The sequence below is a fragment of the Lethenteron reissneri genome, chromosome 38 (genome assembly GCF_015708825.2).
Source record: "Lethenteron reissneri isolate LAM-NWPU_2019-01 chromosome 38, ASM1570882v1, whole genome shotgun sequence".
NCBI classification, from domain to species: Eukaryota; Metazoa; Chordata; class Hyperoartia; order Petromyzontiformes; family Petromyzontidae; genus Lethenteron; species Lethenteron reissneri.
In genome coordinates this window covers 1,854,265-1,868,044 of record NC_083816.1, presented here as the reverse complement: position 1 = coordinate 1,868,044, position 13,780 = coordinate 1,854,265, and the positions used below count along the sequence as shown (strand labels likewise).

At 51.1% G+C, this 13,780-nt stretch overlaps 1 long non-coding RNA gene across 3 annotated transcripts in view; it reads right to left on the bottom strand.

Annotated features, from left to right (window-relative positions):
* Positions 1–3,087: 3,087 nt before the first annotated feature.
* The window catches only part of LOC133351589 (uncharacterized), a 38,222-nt gene continuing 27,529 nt past the window's right edge, over positions 3,088–13,780 (bottom strand). Inside the window, exons 2-3 of one of the 3 annotated variants that reach the window (XR_009756201.1) lie at positions 6,083–6,339; positions 3,088–3,502 (exon numbers count right to left, since the gene is read on the bottom strand). This is a non-coding gene — a long non-coding RNA (uncharacterized LOC133351589). The remainder of the gene's footprint in view (positions 3,503–6,082; positions 6,340–13,780) is intronic. The other 2 variants (XR_009756200.1, XR_009756202.1) reach the window with 2 other exon arrangements.

Below are 13,780 nucleotides of genomic sequence, written 5' to 3'. Positions count from 1 at the left end.
AGTGTTGTGTGTAGTCTACGCACCGCGTGGCGTGTCACCTACAGTGTTGTGTGTAGTCTACACACCGCGTGGCGTGTCACCTACAGTGGTGTGTGTAGTTTACACACCGCGTGGTGTGTCACCTACAGTGTTGTGTGTAGTCTACACACCGCGTGGTGTGTCACCTACAGTGTTGTGTGTAGTCTACACACCGCGTGGCGTGTCACCTACAGTGTTGTGTGTAGTCTACACACCGCGTGGCGTGTCACCTACAGTGTTGTGTGTAGTCTACACACCGCGTGGTGTGTCACCTACAGTGTTGTGTGTAGTCTACACACCGCGTGGTGTGTCACCTACAGTGTTGTGTGTAGTCTACACACCGCGTGGCGTGTCACCTACAGTTTTGTGTGTAGTCTACACACCGCGTGGCGTGTCACCTACAGTGTTGTGTGTAGTCTACACACCGCGTGGCGTGTCACCTACAGTGGTGTGTGTAGTCTACACACCGCGCGGCGTGTCACCTACAGTGGTGTGTGTAGTCTACACACCGCGTGGCGTGTCACCTACAGTGTTGTGTGTAGTCTACACACCGCGTGGCGTGTCACCTACAGTGTTGTGTGTAGTCTACACACCGCGTGGCGTGTCACCTACAGTGGTGTGTGTAGTCTACACACCGCGTGGCGTGTCACCTACAGTGTTGTGTGTAGTCTACACACCGCGTGGCGTGTCACCTACAGTGTTGTGTGTAGTCTACACGCCGCGTGGTGTGTCACCTACAGTGTTGTGTGTAGTCTACACACCGCGTGGTGTGTCACCTACAGTGTTGTGTGTAGTCTACACCCCGCGTGGCGTGTCACCTACAGTGTTGTGTGTAGTCTACACACCGCGTGGCGTGTCACCTACAGTGTTGTGTGTAGTCTACACACCGCGCGGTGTGTCACCTACAGTGTTGTGTGTAGTCTACACACCGCGCGGTGTGTCACCTACAGTGTTGTGTGTAGTCTACACACCGCGCGGTGTGTCACCTACAGTGTTGTGTGTAGTCTACACACCGCGTGGCGTGTCACCTACAGTGTTGTGTGTAGTCTACACACCGCGCGGTGTGTCACCTACAGTGTTGTGTGTAGTCTACACACCGCGCGGTGTGTCACCTACAGTGTTGTGTGTAGTCTACACACCGCGCGGTGTGTCACCTACAGTGTTGTGTGTAGTCTACACACCGCGTGGCGTGTCACCTACAGTGTTGTGTGTAGTCTACACACCGCGCGGTGTGTCACCTACAGTGTTGTGTGTAGTCTACACACCGCGTGGTGTGTCACCTACAGTGTTGTGTGTAGTCTACACACCGCGCGGTGTGTCACCTACAGTGTTGTGTGTAGTCTACACACCGCGTGGTGTGTCACCTACAGTGTTGTGGCGCAGTCGTTGTACGGAACGGATGCGCGAGTTGCTGCAACCCGGACACGGGCAGGCATCGAGGTCATCGCTGCTGTGCGCACGCGCGGCGGTGGTGGCAGGGCGAGTGTGAGCACTGCGCATGTTCACACGTGTGCGTGCTCACACTCACTGCGCGTGCACACGTGTGCTCACACTCACTGAGCGTGCACACGTGTGCTCACACTCACTGAGCGTGCACACGTGTGCTCACACTCACTGCGCGTGCACACGTGTGCTCACACTCACTGAGCGTGCACACGTGTGCTCACACTCACTGCGCGTGCTCACGTGTGCTCACACTCACTGAGCGTCCACACGTGTGCTCACACTCACTGAGCGTGCACACGTGTGCTCACACTCACTGCGCGTGCACACGTGTGCTCACACTCACTGCGCGTGCACACGTGTGCTCACACTCACTGCGCGTGCACACGTGTGCTCACACTCACTGAGCACACTCACACCGTGTGAGCATGCACATGTGAGCTCACTGAGCATGTTCAAACTCACTGAGTGTGCTCACGTGTGCTCACACTCACTGCGCGTGCACACGTGTGCTCACACTCACTGAGCACACTCACACCGTGTGAGCATGCACATGTGAGCTCACTGAGCATGTTCAAACTCACTGAGTGTGCTCACGTGTGCTCACACTCACACGGGTCCATGGGGAGCGGTAGTGTAGAGGTTAGCGCGCGCTGCGCTACGAACCAGGCGACACGAGTTCGATTCCTGCTCACGGCCAACACCAGTGACGATTATCTGAACCGGTCCTGGGCCTCCCCTAGGTCGACTCAGCCTCAAATTACTACCTTGGTCCGATGTATAAAACATCGACACTGGGGAGACAAAGGCGGCCGGGCGTGGTGCTGGTCACCCACCCCCTCATGTGCCGTGACGGCCTTCATATGTGCTACTCGATAACTTCACTTGCCCCAACAGTCTGTTACAGGCTTCACGGGGGATCTTTGTGGACTGGTCCCAGCCAGTGCCACAAGCGTGTTGCTATATCCATGATCGAGGTTTCTTTGGGTTAGATCGTGCAAATATGTGTCGTTAAACCCGCCACCACCCGACACAGCCAGTTCGTAAGGTTGGTCACGTAAACAGAACGTGGCAGTTTGTTACTCGTGTTGTGTGCTTAATGACGACGCGGAGGGAAGTCTTCATGTAACTTTCACCAGGGGTAGGTGCCCTATACTGGGTCCTTCACGTGGACCCTCGGCTCTGTCCCTAGCTCGGCTAGTTCTATGGCTCTCTCCCTCGAGTCGGATCGGGGGTTCAGCCAACACCGACCGACCAGGGAGAGCAGCACCTTCCACAACTACCGCCGGCTTCTCTCCAGACTCCCCGAGCTCTACCCCTGACTGTCTCTTCAACCGCTCTCCATCCCGGGCTCCCACAATAACCCCGCTTTCGTCACGGGGCCCCCCTTAAGTCCCACGAAGAGACATGACGTCATCGTACCGCACAGCGCGTATGACGTCACGTCCCCATACTACTTCTACACTAGTACAGCACACCAGTGTGTTTGATTGTAAAGTCACAACATTTACAATGGATTGTTTACAATCGATTCTAAATGTTGTGGATTGTTTACAATCGATTGTAGATATTGTGGATTTACTCTCCCAACACACGGGTGTGCTGTACTAGTGTAGTGTCCTTCCTCCTGGCGTGTGTGTGTGCGTGCGGCGCACACTCAGTCGGAAACGAGGTAGTTGCAGGAGGCACCGTCTCTCTTTATTATCTCTCGTTCACACCACCAACTCCGGCCTCCTCTCTCACGACCACGCTGCCGTACGGCCCGTCCCAGACACGACCCCGTCCGTGTTGCACCGACGGCGTCGACCGAGACAGCCAACCGCTGTCCGGCTGCGCGATGATCGGGCGAAGGTGGCGGCGACGACGACGAGACGAGTCCACTCCCGGAACCGGCAGCCTGGAGCTCTCGCTCTCCGCTGCTTTTATTCTCCTCGGCGCGGCTTGACTCCGCCCTGGCCACGCCTCCCTTCTAGAACCCACCAGAGGGTTCCAGGGGCCTCCCCACGAGGTCTACCGTGACCCTTGACCCAGTTCCTCCGCCCTGCCGGCACACACACCGTGTAATGTGCTCAACGGCGTGTGCGCTAAGTGTCCACCGCAGTTGCTGCTGCTGTACAGCAGTCGGCGCTGTGTCACTACACTAGTAAAATAATTGGCATGTTGTTTACGTGACAAACCTTACTAATTGGCTGTGTCGGGTGGTGGTGGGTTTAATGACGCATTTATATATTTACGCGCTATAACCCAAAAAAAACCAGTATTATGGATACTGATCGCAAAATCCTTCGTGTTAAGCGTGTTGGGAGATCTTTGCTTTCCAGCTCGCCGCTTGCGTGACTCAATGAAGTGTTCGCGCGAGGGCGGTATTCAGTTGAAAGAATTATCACGGATTAAAAATATGTATACTTCCTATAAATATAAGTATCTGAGCCATGACCCGCATTAAAGCCGCACGTATTTTGTCCACGCCAAGTTAAATGTGATGTATCTGCACGCTGGACAGTAATTGGGATAATTATTCTTAACTTCTAATTGGGAACTCGGTCTGCATGACCCCTGCGAGGTTGTGTGTGTGTGGGTCAGTGTCTTTATCTCTGCGCGCGTGTTTAGGTGTGTTGGCGTGTGTCCTGCCTAGTGTGTGTGTCTTTGTGTCAATGTGTGTCATTGAATGTGCCTCGTGTGTGTCAGTAGGTGTTGATGTGTCACTGCATGTGTCCCGTGTGTGTCAGTGGGTGTCTTGATGTGTGTGTGTCAGTGGGTGTGTTGATGTGTGTGCTGATGTGTGTTATGTATGCCGATGATTTGGTAATAGCTGCTCATTCAGAGGAGGAGTTAGAGACGCTGCTGCTGAGACTGGAGCGTGCCACTAAGAGGTGGGGCCTTACCATCAGCCCCACCAAAACTAAGCACCTGCCTAGGTATTTTGTACCATCGGACACTCCACCCCCACAACTCCCAATCGGTGATGGGGCAGTAGTGGAGAGAGTGGAGAGTTTCCCATACCTGGGCAGTGTGCTTATGACCGGCTCCAGTTTAACACCAGAGGTCTCACTCCGAATCAGTCGAGCGGCAATATCTTTTCATCGGTTGCGTAACGCTGTGTGGAAGCTACCTGGTCTGTCGCTCCGCACGAAGCTTCAGGTCTTCTTGGCCACAGTCATTCCCTCCCTTTTCTACGCTTGCGAAACGTGGACCCCCCTAATGGAGCATCTTCGCCAGTTAGAAACATTTGGGCTGGCCTGCCTACGATCCATCTTGGGTTTAACCAGGCTGGATTATGTGAGCTCACAAATCCTTGAAAGATCTGGGCAAAGTCCCATCGTGAGCTCCTCCGGCAGGCAAGGCTGCGGTGGATGGGTCATGTAGCCCACATGCCCAGCCACCGCATGCCTAAACAACTTTTGTTTGACCGGATCGAGGGGGCTAAACGGGCGCGGCATGGGCTAGAGAAGAGATGGAGTGATGTGGTACAGGAGGACGTGGAGCTGAGTGGACTTGCCGATGACTGGTACCAGCTGTGTCAAGATCGGCCTCTGTGGAGGAGGCTCGTGAAGGACGCTACTGGGCAGTTGGAGGCAGTCGCCCTCCAACAACAACGGAGGGCGGAGGAGCGATGTTCACAACAACGAGCGGAGCGCCGGGTGGCTAAAGCACAGCAAGTTGGTACAGTAGGGGGCACAGGTGGTGCATCAGCCAGTCAGATCGGTCATCTCAGTCAGTCGACCCGTGGCACCTGGGTCTGCCCCGTGACCTCCTGCCAGCGGGTGTTCCACACTTCACGTGGCCTCAAGGTGCACATGGCCTGGCACAAGCGTCGTGGTGACGTCACCGCCACTTAGTGGCGAATGGCGGTTGTTGTTGCGTGTCAGTGGGTGTGTTGATGTGTGGGTGTGTCAGTGGGTGTGTTGATGTGTCAGTGGGTGTGTCAGTGGGTGTGTTGATGTGTGGGTGTGTCAGTGTGTCAGTGTGAAGCGTAGCGGTTCTCACGCTGCGCTATGAACCCGGCGACCCGCCCAAGTTTGGTCACCACTGGCGACGATTATCTAAACCGGACATGGGCCTCCCCTAGATCGACTCAGCCTCAAATAAGTACCTGGTGTGGTGTAAACATCGCCACTGGGAAGACAAAGGCGGTCGGGCGTGGTACTGGCCACCCACCCCCTCGTGTGCCGTGCCGACCTTCATAGGTGCTCGCTAACAGCACTTGCCCCTACAGTCTGTTACAGGCTACACGGAGTATCTTTGTCGATGTGTGCCATTGCGTGCGTCTCGTGTGTCAGTGGGTATGTCGATGTGCGTCGTTACTCGTATGTGGATGTGTGTCTCGTGTGTCGTTACGTGTGTGTCAATGTGTGCCTGTGTGTGTGGATGTCTCGTGTGTGTCAGTGGGTGTCTCGTATGTCGTTACGTGTGTCAATGTGTGCCATTGCGTGCGTCTCGTGTGTGTCAGTGGGTTTGTCGATGTGTGTCGTTGCGTGCGTCTGGCGTGTGTGTCGGTCACGCCGAGTGGGAGGGAGGGAGGGAGTGATGGGGCAATGTGTCCGTGTGGGTGTCCGTGGCGTGATGAGACGCAGGGCGTGCGCATGTCGCCGTGAAGGTCGCCAGCACTTGTAAAACTTACCTGCTGCACCTACGGCACCTCCTCGACGCGCTCTCTTCACCCGTGCTCATCACGTGCGGCGATGGCGCTGCTGTCATCATGCTCGGCCACGAATCAATCCACCGGCTGGATGAAGGTTTTCCCAAGCCGCAGCCATCCCTGCGTTGTAGTAATTCGCCAGAGCTGCACACGAGCCGATTTCATTACTCCATCTCCTCAGCGTACGTCCTCCTGGCGGACGCAATTTCAATTGTCTGCCACTCCGTCACCATCTGACGCTGCGTGGCCAGCCGGACACGTGGACCGTTAATAATTCGCCATCTAAGGCGTCCGTCTAACGCCCTCAATGAGTGGACACGCTCGGTACATGTGGCAATGTGTTGTGTGTCTGTGTGTCTGTGGGTTGGTGCTGGCCATCCACCACCTCGTGTGCCGTGCCGGCCTTCACAGGTGCTACTCGCTCACAGCACTTGCCCCAACAGTCTGTTACAGGATGCACGGGGAATCTGTATTGTTGTGTCAATGTGTGGTGCGGAGTGGCGGTGTAGCGCTTAGCGCGTTGCGCTACGAACCCGCCCACCAAAGTTTGATTCCCGCTCACGGCCAACACCAGTGACGATTATTTGAACCGGTCCTGGGCCTCGCCTAGGTTGACTCGGCCTCAAATGAGTACCTGGTGCGCGGTGTGTAAACATCTCCACCGGGGAGACAAAGGCGGCCGGGCGTGGTGTTGGCCACCACCTCGGTCCGGCCTTCGTAGGTGTTCACGAACAGCACTTGCCCTTAAAGCCTGTTAAGGGCTATATGGTCGTTGTCCGTGTTGATGATTTGCCATCTCGGCGTCCGTCTAACTGACATCCTCCACGACTGGACAGCGAGATGGGAAATAAATCGTTCTCACCGTTCTCACAGTCGACTCATTCGCACCTTCCCGGCGGGTGCAGCATTTTCATGGCGCTATTCAACGCGGAGATGAGAATCTCAGCCGCTTCGAACCGCGTACAGCCGAGAAAAGTCAGGCCTCATTGGGTAAACGGTGCAGAGCCAAATCACTCGCTCGACAAAGCCGCGTTGGGCACGATTGTCCTCTATTGGGATACATTTCCATAAATGTACAGACGGGCATTTGTCGTTTATGAAAACGCATTTAAGGAAAATAGCACATTCTAAAGACTCGCCACCTTCATTCTTGACTCTTAAGAGGGGTAATGGCCCTTATTCAGAGCGGCTTGAAAGCAGATTGACTTATAGTTGTAGATTACACTTCATAGTAATAAGACGGTGTTAGTGAAGAAGGTGGTGAGTTGTATTTGTTCCTCCGTCTTAATTTTCATTTTGCATTCAAACATTTAATCCGTACTGCAGTCGTGAAAAGAGTGACCACTTTTGTCCCACACTGTGCGAGATATTGGCCTTGTGCATCATCAGGTGACCTCAAACCGCGGAATGCTTTTCCCTGTTGGAATTTGGCAGTTTATCATGAACCAGCGATTGAGGAGCTGTAACTTGGTGACCACTGGATTGGAAAGTTGCATAATCGCGAGCAATGAACGAGGCCAACGTTGCCTCAAGAAATTCAAGTAGCGAGTGGACTCGGGAATGTAACGCGCTGGAACAGGGGTCTCGCGTGGTCCCCGAGTGTGTGGGATTGAGCCCTGGAGTGGACAAACCCAGTGACGATCATGAATGGTTTGTGTGTGCGTTGTCCACTTTGCCATCTCAGCTAAGCCAGTGAAGTTTACACACGTGAAAATATGTCTGGCTCCAATCAATGTGATTTGACTACTGCATGGAACGTCCTGTCTCCCCCCCCCCCCCCCCAATGCTGTGTCAGTCACAGGGTTTGTTTGACCATACTTCTCCACGCTGGGGAGCCCATGGCCGGTCCACACACCACTGGGCACTCATCTCAGCCGCGGCAGGGAATCGGACTGAGGTCGCAGGGATCATCGGGCAGCGCACAAACTGCTGCCCCACTGCTCCCCACACCATCGCTGGCTGCCGTGACCGATTGGCTTGAAGGTGGTGGTGGGGCTGCATCGCTAGTGCAGCTCTAGCAGACAGTGCTGCATAGGGCGCCACGGTGGTGAGATGTTAGTACCTCGCCTGGTATACAAGAGGTCGTGGGTTCGATCCCGACCCTGACGCGTATTTGGAATTTGCATGATTTTTATTCTAGGTTCTCTGGTTTTCCACTCCACATTTAGAAACATGCGTTTTGAGCACTTGGCTGCAATGCATTTCCACACAATAAGCCACTTCGTTGAGCTATCATTTGTCACTAGGTCGCTATTGTTAATAGTTAAACGGTTACTTAATGTGAAAAAGAAAAAACCTTGAATAGAACATTTCAAAACGACGTGATTTGGGCAGCAATTATTATTTCTTATTAAAGGCTCCTGATAAATATTTTATTTCCACGGTATTATTTATACATTTTCTAGGATATTCCACAATGTGAAAATAAAGCTAAAAAAAGCGGCGTTCGACCGATTGGAAGTAATCTGGGGAATGCCGTCATTCCAGAAAAGTCACAGAGTTTTACGGGACCCAAATAGGACGGCAAAGGAAGAGCCTGCTGCGAGCGATCTCCGAGGGCACGAGTGGCATTCACTCGTCCTCTGAAGCCAGCAGCTGGATTTACAGCCCAGACATCGATTTATACTACACTGGTTACTCCGTGCGTACCCTATGAACGAAAGTGAGGCCACAACAACAGCCCCCTAAGGTCCATGGGCTTTTCTGTAAGCAAGACTGCCCCGACACATCGTTGACCACCTTATGTAAGGGGGACCTCGCTGAGAAGAAGAACATTTGCAAGTGGGATGCTGCCACCGTGTTGATAATAGTTTGCACTTGCAATCCAGAGGTCACCGGTTCGATTCGATCTTGAGCAGTAGCGTCTCAAACAGTGGGGCAGATTTCTCAAATCTTACCCCGCCCCTCACCTCTTTCCACCCAGATGTTTAAATGGGTACCCACGTCAGTCGATTGACATATCGTGTAATCGTGGCGCAAACTGGGCACTCCCACTCGGGCCAGCGTGGAAGAATACCTCAAATGCCCTCTACAAGGACCCTCTCGAGCTCCCTCTAGTGGAGGACCTTCGACCAACAGTGGCGTGAGCGAGCAATTCCTGGGCTGTGAACTGTAAGGCGGTGCCCGGGGTTCCAGGATGTTTTTGTGCTGAGAATTTGCCGAGCGCCAATGGCAAATACCAAGCGATCTGTCCGTGCCTAACCCACCCGTCTCGCGACACAAACATCTGTCGCCAACTGTGATTGGAGTTGTCACTTGCCTGGGAGTGAGGCTTGCCAAAGTGGTTTTGCCAAAGTGTTGCCAGAGGCACAATGAATGGCAAATGTAACAAAATCAAACTGGTTTGCCACTGAATTGAGCGATGGGAAGTCCACTTCCAATGGTCTTTCCGTACGAAACAAACTGGTGACTTCTCCACAAGACGGTACTGTTTTGTATGTTTCACCCTTGAGAGATGGAGTGAATCGACCCTGACTGGGATTTGAACTAAACAACTCATCGATTGCAAGCCATGCACTCTACAGCTGCATCACCCAGCCACATATGCAAAATAAAGAAAATTGCTAATACGTGACATTGTTTGTGTCACTTTGTTTAGGTGTGGAAGTGTGAATTTGCCATATGTAAAATTCATTTTTGTTAATTCTCAGAGCTAGAATAAGCCACATGCTATGAGCATCCAAATGTAATATGGTGTTTTATTGTGCGGTCATTGGCCACTTAGCCGAGATCATCAAATCACTAGACTTGTAGAACCTCGGATGCTTGTCAGGATCTCAACGACGCCAGCTCAGCAGATCTGGGTGATCTCGGTCTGGCCCAGACTGTTGGAACGTGAGATCACTCTCCAAGGTCAACGACCTTCACGGACCAACCGATCTTACCAACTTAATGGCTTTGCACTGCGGTGCCTTGCACCACCCCCAGCCCTCCGGCCTTCCTATACATGTTGTGAGAGTCAGCACGGTCACAACGCTCCAAGCCTGGGGCGTGCCATTCAGACTCTGTCTTCTCGACAGACCTGTTCTCCACCTGAAGACGGCTGCTTGCGTTGTGGCCGAAACGTCGTGAGAATTATTTTATTATGTTTTATTTTTATTATTTATTATTTTCCTTCTATGTGACTTTACCGAAAGAACCAAGAAGATGAATCCCTGCAGTCACGAAAGCTTTAAATCGAAATTGAATACTGCAGGCATGTGTGTATGTTGAACTTCTTTCGCACCGTACGCAGCCAACCGTGCTTATCGGAGGTGTGGGGGAAGAAGAACATTCCGAGGTAGATTCGGCCCAGTCGTAAAATGCATGGCAGATTCAAAGGCGTCAGTCTGGTGGCTCGATCGCTCCGGCCGTGGCCTGGCGACACACACCCAGCGCTGCTGCTCAGTCCTCTCATGCGGATTTGGCCCTCGTTTGTCCACCTGACCGACTGACCCCGTGAATGTAGAATGCATTTTCCGGTCACACGACCTCCTGGTTTATTATAAAAGCACCATGGCACGTTTCATTTACATTTTCAATATTAACTCATTGAGGCACGGTTTTGCAACACAGGTGTCCTCATGGACACTTAGTACACATTTGTTTTGCTTGTGACCTGCATTGCACCTCTGACTTGTGCCTGAATATGTTACTCGTAACTAGCTTGTTGAAAACCAATTTAGAGAAAAAAAAACTGTCCAAGTCATTGAGGTACATTCATATTTAGTGTTATTCAAAACTTTAATTTGTTTCAGCTCAACGATATATAAGACTATCCTTGCAGATGTATATTGTAATTTCAATGTTCTTATTTGTAAGTTTTAAAAAAATGTCTTACCATTTAATTATGCTAATATTAAATATGTAATTAGAGGTTGATAAACGCAATGCGGCATATAAAATGCATCGATACTTTTCCACACGGACCACATTAGACCTTCCACTGGGTGTTTATCACTTAGCCAACCACCTTTTAATTAGTTGCTTGATGAGCATTTATAAAAGAGGGAATTCAGGGACAAAGTCATGAATGTAAATTACACGGTATAAAACAGCCCTTTATCATGGGGGTTGCTTAACCGTCCATACTTCACCATGCTGGTCAGTGTGGGCTGGTGAAGGGGGGTAGAACCCAGAACTGATCCGGATATCATACATCGCTGATGTTGGTCATGGCTGGGAATAAAACTCGATTCTCTGTGTCCGAAGCGCTGCTCCACGCACTGCAGAGTAGACCTTTGAAGTGCATTCCACTGAAGCCCAATGCGCTTCGCTTGACCTCACCACGGTTCACTTCAACGATTTGGTAATTGCGGTCTAAATTGGTTATGCGGCAATTAAATGTAACCACAATTACCATTATTCCAATATTCAGCGATATGTAATGCTTAAAAAACACGTGGGTTTGTTAAGCTGGAAATAATGCACCAAGACGTTCCGTATTTGCATTCCCTTAATCAAGGATAGGGTAACAACAACAACATCTGAAGCATTGCTTCTCTGCATTCCCAGAGGACATGCTCCCGTAAACTTATTTTTTTCCCCCGTGCACTGCTTTGGGGAGGAATACGTGTCACCGACAGCGTCTCTAAAAATACATCTTGAAATGCTTCTCAAGGACGATGAAGGTCAAAAGCTGTAACGCGCGCTTAGCTTAGCCGCGCGTTGCAGCTACGCGGCGTGCAGCATATGGGCCGCAACCAAAGCGATGTTGAATTATTGCAACGGGTGGAATGAGTGGGTTACGTTGTCCGTTGCCATTAAAGGGACAGGGCATCTCAACGAGGAATGCGACACGCTTGAAATATTCAGAGGGTTTTTTTTTCGCTGCTTTAATTCACAATGCATTGTCCGCATTGTGGAGCCTACAAAAATAAATATCTTGCGTTTCTCGACGCTGCATCTGTGGCATCACTCAAATTGCCCACCATTATGTACTTCGCATGCATTAGCCCCTCGCGAACTCGGATTTCTCCCGGGGCTCTTCGCGAATAATGTTCGAGACACTTCTGCAAGTCAACAGCTTCTTTCTCAAAGCCCTGGTTGCTATAACGGAGGGTAGCTCTCATCAAAATGACCTTTGAACACACCGCGTACTCATTCAGATACAGAACTCATGCAGAACATTTCAACCTTTCGTCGAGCGTGAATTCCATTGTTAAAGAAGAATATTGTCACAACAAGTATCAGCTTCTTTCTGACTGTTGTTCATCAAGAACACCAATCGAGTTATGGAATTGATGTTGTAGAAATGCCTTTCTGGGACACCTGGCACTAAAAGCTGGTCTTGGCCTACATGATCAAGATTTGCCGCTGTAGCAAGGCCGTAATTATAATATATATGCTCAAAATGTCCCCCCCCCCAATATATTGCTATAAAATAGATTTCTGTTTATATTATTGTGGTTATGGTTGTACTTTATTAATCCCTAATCTCTGCCATTACATACAATGAAACAAGAAAAGGTAAAAAAAGAAAAAAAACAGCAATGTAATACAATACAATATTAGACATTATTGTAAAATAAAAAGTCCATCCTATGTGTTAGTGATTTTTTTATATTTTAGGCAGGAAATTCGTTTTCAAATTACATTTTTTTCTGGGGGAGGCCCCCAGACCCCCTGGAAGATTTGGTCCCCCCCAATGTTGACTCCATGGCTACGGCCTTGCGCTGTAGGATCCACAATTGGGACTGATAACTCGTTTCGTAAGAAATATTTTTTGTGTGTTTAGTTTGTTGCCCTACCCCCTCACCTCCAATTAGCATGGTTGGCTACGTAACGTGCAAAAGAAGTTAAACATGCAGACATTGCTACGTGGGGTTCGTAACTGAGGCTGTAGACTTAATTGTCAGTATAGCATAAAACTGACCCGTGGACACCATGGATTCTCACCTTAACTCACTAAAAACACTTTAAAAGAAAGGTGTAATATCCCAAAAAGAACAGCGATCGTGTGCTCATTTCGATTTGGCCCGGACTGCTGATGCGACAAGACCTTGATATCACTTCCTACTGCTACAAAACCTCGCACACATGTACCTACATTTGAATACTGTACTTAAAAAAAACACGTGAATTTGACTTTAATAATAAGTCCAGTATGGGAAGCTAGCTGTGATGGAAACAAATTAGTTATGAAGAACGTAGAGTAATCTGCAATTTGATATCTTTGAAACTGATATCTCGATATACGGTATTTTGATACAAGTGTAACGACATATGACGTCACTGTGTTGGCTCTGTACGAGCGTAGTGACATGACGTCACTACTGTGATGGCTCTGTACGAGCGTAGTGACATATGACGTCACTACTGTGTTGGCTCTGTACGGGTACCGTAGGCGTGGTGCCACAGAGGTCGCGTCAGGCCGTGACACTCTGCGTGAACCCGACAGGACACGTGACCGGACGAAGGGGGGGCTCGGGGCCCCAGGGGGGAGCTTGGTGGTCACGTGGTAAGGGGCCTGGGCCTTCCCGAAGGATCGGGAAGGGGGGCGTGGCCGAGGGCGTGGCCGGCCACGCCGCAGCAGTAGGAACGTTGGGTTGCTCGGTCAATGGCCAGGGTCAACGGCGGCGTGGTGTATTCCGCAAATATGTCCGACTGTGAGGGCGGGCACAAGCCGGCGTGAGTAGGTTAAACGTTGAGTTGTATAAGGGCACCCCGGGGTGACCAGCCCCTCCCCACCTAGCCCCACCC